The sequence below is a fragment of the Chiloscyllium plagiosum genome, chromosome 43 (assembly GCF_004010195.1).
Source record: "Chiloscyllium plagiosum isolate BGI_BamShark_2017 chromosome 43, ASM401019v2, whole genome shotgun sequence".
Lineage (NCBI taxonomy): Eukaryota > Metazoa > Chordata > Chondrichthyes > Orectolobiformes > Hemiscylliidae > Chiloscyllium > Chiloscyllium plagiosum.
In genome coordinates, this window is record NC_057752.1 from 6,926,902 (window position 1) to 6,932,553 (window position 5,652).

Consider the following 5,652-nt stretch of genomic DNA (forward strand, 5'->3'; position numbering starts at 1 on the left):
CAAGTATCCCACATGCCTTCTTAACCACTATCTATCCCACTACCTTAAGGAATCGGTGTTCATGCACACTAAGGTCCCTCTGTTCTTCAGTGCTTCTCTGTCCCAAGGACATCACCTCACACTTATCTGAATTGAATTCCATTTGGGAGAAAGTGAGGACTGCAGATGCTGGAGACCAGAGTTGAAAAATGTGGTGCTGGAAAAACACAGCAGGCCAGGCAGCATCCGAGGAGCAGGACAATCGACGTTTCGGGCATAAGCCCTTCTTCAGGAACGAGGCTGCTGTGTCAAGCGGGCTGAGGTAAAAGGTAGGGGGGAGGAAGAAGATTGCAGGTCAAGAGGGCGGTGTTGAATCCGGGGGTTGGGACTGAGATAAGGTGAGGTACCGAACTACCCAAATGGCCTCCTTCTTCAAAGACTGCAATTTCCCCTCCGACGTGGTCGACGATGCTCTCCACCGCATCTCCTCTTTTTGAAGGTAGAACCAAAGTATGTATTTAATTGGTCTGCTATCTGTTTATTCCCCATCATAACTTCCCATGTTTCTGACTGTACCTTACTTCACATCTTTCCTATTGTGTGGTGACCATAACTCTACTAAATACTCTAAATACTCTACATGAAATTTAACCAGTCTTAGATAACTCCCTTTTGCCTCAGAATATGTGTAGTTTCTGTTCTTATCAGTTTAATTGCTGATGTCTCCCGAACGTGGGAGTGTTTGTATTAAATGGATTTTTGGAGCAGGGAGATGGGTTAAGGGCTTGCTCTGTCCTCTCCATGTATCAGCCTGGTATTGCAGTGTTTCCAGGAATGGTGCACCCAATGCCTACCCAAGTTCAAAAGCAGGTTAATGTAATGTGAATCTCTTGCCTTTACTAGTTTGCCGTGTTGATTGCAGTGATTGTTCCATCTATTATCTTTTCAGTTGCATGAAACTATCATCTTTTGTTATGAGTTTTCTGTCTTATAAAAAGGGCGGCACGGTGGCACAGTGGTTAGCACTGCTGCCTCACAGCGCCAGAGACCCGGGTTCAATTCCCGCCTCAGGCGACTCTCTGTGTGGAGTTTGCACATTCTCCCCGTGTCTGCGTGGGTTTCCTCCCACAATCCAAAAATGTGCAGGTTAGGTGAATTGACCAGGCTAAATTGCCCATAGTGTTAGGTAAAGGGGTAAATGTAGGGGAATGGGTCTGGGTGGGTGGCGGGTCGGTATGGACTTGTTGGGCCGAAGGGTTTGCTTCCACACTGTAAGTAATCGAATCTAATCCCTGCTCTTGTACCTTCGTCCTATAGGATACTGTCTCCTTTATTGACAACTATCTTTAACTTTCTTGCCAACTTTAATGACTTATGCATGTGTACACCCAGGTCTTTTGCACTCCCTTTAGAATAGTATTCTTTATACTGTCTCTCCATGTTCTTTGTATCAAACCTCATGCTTCTTTGCACTGAATGTTATCTGCCACCTATTTGCCCATTCTACCAATGTGTCAATATCCTTTTGAAGTTCTACACTGTTCTCCTCTGTTTACAATTCTTCCAAGTTTTCTGTTGTCCACAAACTTAGAAATTTTGCTGAACAATACTTTCAGGGATATGGAGTGAATGGAGCTAAGATACAGACATTCATATATGTAACACTCAGGAGGAAAATGGTGGACAGCTTTAAATTTAAGAATTAATTCCTCATTAGTTTATTTTTAATCTAAAAATAGTTTGTGTTCAATATTTGCTTTGATTCTGCAGGGCTTTTGCCCGAAACGTCGATTTTACTGCTCCTCGGATGCTACCTGAACTGCTGTGCTCTTCCAGCACCACTAATCCAGAATTTTATGGTCAATTAATATTCTGACATTGCAGTAAGTTTGTGTGCAGCATATCATAAAATATATGCATTCTTCTTGTGTTTCACTTTGGATTAATAGGTTAAGAAGTAATTTCTTATGGAATGTACTTTATTACCTTCAATGTCCTCAGTTCCATTTGGCATGGACTCAAACGATTGTGGTTCCAAGCTTTGTTGCAGAACTTCACCCTGACACTTCATAAATTATTTAATGAGTGCTGCAGGTTAGAGATTCTATCTTCAGTTGAGATTTTTAAAGCAAAGGCTTCATGTATCTGTTCTGCGAGATGTAAAAGATCCCATAGTCTAACTTGAAGAACGACAGGGTGTCTGACCCACCACTGTCCCTTAAAACTTAAAATCAGGCAGACTGTTCTAACTAATTACATTAACTGTGTACTGCATTTTTCAAGACATTGAAAGCAATTGATTAGTTTTAATGCATCTTGGAACTTCTAGAGGATGGTGATACAGGAACATAGGAACAGGAGTAGGCTATTCAACCCCTACAGCCTAGGCAAAAGTGAGGACAGCAGATGCTGGAAATCAGAGTCTAGATTAGAGTGGTGCTGGAAAAGCACAGCAGGTCAGGCAGCATCCGAGAAGTAGGAAAATCGATGGTTCGGGCAAAAGCCCTTCATCAGGACTGAAGAAGGGCTTTTGCCCGAAATGTCAATTTTCCTACTCCTCGGATACTGCCTGACCTGCTGTGCTTTTCTAGCCCCGACAGCCTATTCCACCATTCAATGAGAATGTGGTGCTCAGTAAATAATCACATACAGGAAGAAAGTAAATATATGGCCAAACCAGCAACAGTACATTTTAATGTCCTAATTTAAAGCTTCCACAAGAGTAGTAATTTGGTCAGGTCACCTGGGTGTGTGCACAACTCTGTTAAATCTAAGGAGAGAGGCAGGCAGCTGTCTTAATTGCAGAAGTGCATTTCCCTACCAAACATTAATTAGGCTACATTTTAGGGGGGGGGGGGGAAACTTGCAAATGGTGGTATTCCTTTGTGCCTGTCAGCCTTGTCCTTCCAAACAGAAGTGGTCTATGCTAATGTCTACAGTGCTTCTCGTGGACGGTACACACTGCTGTTACTGTGTGTCAGTAATTCAGGGAGTGAGTGTGGATGTGGTGCCAATCAAGTAACTGCTTTGTCCTGGATGGTTTCAAGCTTCTTGAGTGTTGTTGGAGTTGCACTAACCGAGGTAAGTGGAGATTATTCAATTGCACTCCTGGCCTGTGCTTTGTAGATGGTGGACAGGTTCTGGGGAGTCAGGAGGTGAGTTTCTCGCTGCAGGATTCCTAACCTCTGACCTGCTCTCTGGAGGAGGCCAAGATGGATCATTCACTCAGCACTTCTGGCTGAAGATTATTCAAATGCTTCAGCCTTGTTTTTTGCACTGATGTGCTGGCATCCCCCATCATTGAGGATGGGATTATTCATGGAGCCTCCTCCTCTAGTGAGTTGTTTACAAATTCACAACTGGAAATGGCAGGACTGCAGTGTAGATCTGATCCATTGCCTGTGGAACTATTTAGCTTTGTCTGTCACTTGTGGCTTATGCTGTTTGGCATACAAATATTGTAGTCCTGTTTTGTAGCTTCACTTTTAGGTATGCCTGGTGTTGCTGCTGGCTTGATGGTAATGTTAGAATAGGGGATATGCCTGATCATGAGGTTTCAGATTGTGTTGGAGTACAATTTTGCAGCTGCTAATGGCCCACAATGCCTCATGGATGCCCAGCCTTGATCTGTTCAAAGCCTGTTCCGTTTATCATTATGACAGTGCCACATAACACAATGGAGAGTATCCTTATTGTGAAGACGGGACTTTGTCTCCATGACAACTGTGCACCCTTACTATTGCTGTTATGGACCAATGAATTTGCAGAAGCAGAGTGGTGAAGATAAGATTATTTGTTTTGTCTGAACACTGCCACAGATTGAGTTTAACAGTTATGTCCTTTAATCAATAGCAGCGCTGCAAATCACTCTTGGTGACGAACATTGAAGTTTTCCACCCAGAGTACATTCTGGCCTTTGCCAGAAGTGGTAATGAACATATAGGAGCACTGATTCATCAGCTGAGAGGGGATGGGGTACATAATTATCAGGAGGCCTTGCATTTCCCATGCTTGCCATCAGAGTTCATGGGGTCTACAGTCCTTGAGAAATCCTTGGGCAAATCCATCCTAACTATATATCAGCGTCTTTCCACCTTTATTGGGTTTGCCTTACCAGTGGGACAGGACATACAGAGGGATAGTGATGGTGTTGTCCAGGATATTAACTATAAGGTATGATTCCATGAGTATGGCTATTTCAGGCTGTTGCTTGACTAGTCTCTGACAGCTCTCCTAATTTTGGCATCAGCCCCCAGACGTTGAGAAGGAGGACTTTGCAGCGTCAACAAGGCTGAGTTTGCCATTGTTGTTTCTGGTGCTTTCATCGAAGCCTGATGGTCCATCCTGTATCATTCCTTTTTGAGCCTTTTTAGTGGTTTATACAACTAAATGGCAAGCTAGGCAAGATCAAGTAAGGACAAATTTTCTTGCCTGAAGGACATTACTGAATCAGAGAGATTTTTAACACAATTGACAATGGTTTAATGATCATTATTCACCTTTAAATTCCAGATTTTTATTAAATTCAAATTCCACCATGTGCAATGGTGGAGTATCTGGAGTTGAAAACAGTGCTGAACAATTGTCAGAGAACATCCCTATTTCTGATCTTGTGATGGAAGGTTCAAGACCCAAAATATTTGAGGTAACAAACAAGCCCAATTACAAAATCAAACCTTTCATTTGTTCAGATTTGTGTTTGCCTCAATTCCTGACCCCACACAGGTTAGGTAGACTTTGAGGGTCATAAACCTGTTCTACTCAACAATTGCTTCATAGATTTCATAGAGAACAATTGGCTAGATTAGCTGAGTAAAATAGATTAGATGCAAATAAAGAAAACAATGTAGGTCTTGACTTCGTGGCAGTGTAACATATGTGATGGCAGGTTGTTGGCCTGTCTCTTCTCTGGTCTCATTTTATACTTTTTATCCACCCTGAACTGTTTATGCTCTTCTGAAATGGTAGACTTGTCATTGCACTGCATAGGCACAGTTATGACAAAGTCCAAAAATGTGTTGTGCTTTTTCTGTACTTTCATGCAGTGTCATTTCCTACAGTCAAGTGCTAATAACAGATAGAGAGGCTTTTTACACCTGTGTTACTCTGCAACCGGCCATTAATCCGAGATGGATTCTTAGAACACTTTTTCTGTACTTTCATGCAGTGTCATTTCCTACAGTCAAGTGCTAATAACAGATAGAGAGGCTTTTTACACCTGTGTTACTCTGCAACCGGCCATTAATCCGAGATGGATTCTTAGAACAGTTGGTGCTGGAGCCTACCAGGGAGAAGGCAATTCTGGATCTGATATTGTGCAACAAACCAGAATTGATCAGGGACCTCGAAGTGAAGGAGCCATTGGGAAATAGTGACCATAATACAATAAGCTTCAATCTGCAATTTGAGAGGGAGAGGGTACAATCGGAAGTGACAATATTTCTGTTGAATAAAGCTCTGAGGGAGGAGCTGGCCAAAGTTCAATAGTGCAATACCTTAACAGGGATGACAGTGGAGGAACAATGGCAGATATTTCTGTGTATAATGCAGAAGATGCAGGATCAGTGCATTCCAAAAAGGAAGAAAGATCCTAGGAAGAGGCATGGGTGGCCGTGGCTGACGAGGGAAGTTAAGAAACATATAAAGTTAAAAGAGAAAAAATATAACATAGCA

The 5,652-nt window shown here is 42.5% G+C and overlaps 1 non-coding gene across 1 annotated transcript; it reads left to right on the plus strand.

Annotated features, from left to right (window-relative positions):
* Nucleotides 1-640: 640 nt before the first annotated feature.
* On the plus strand, nucleotides 641-827 carry LOC122543439. The gene has a single exon (XR_006310023.1). It is a non-coding gene; the product is annotated as a U2 spliceosomal RNA (small nuclear RNA).
* Nucleotides 828-5,652: the final 4,825 nt, after the last annotated feature.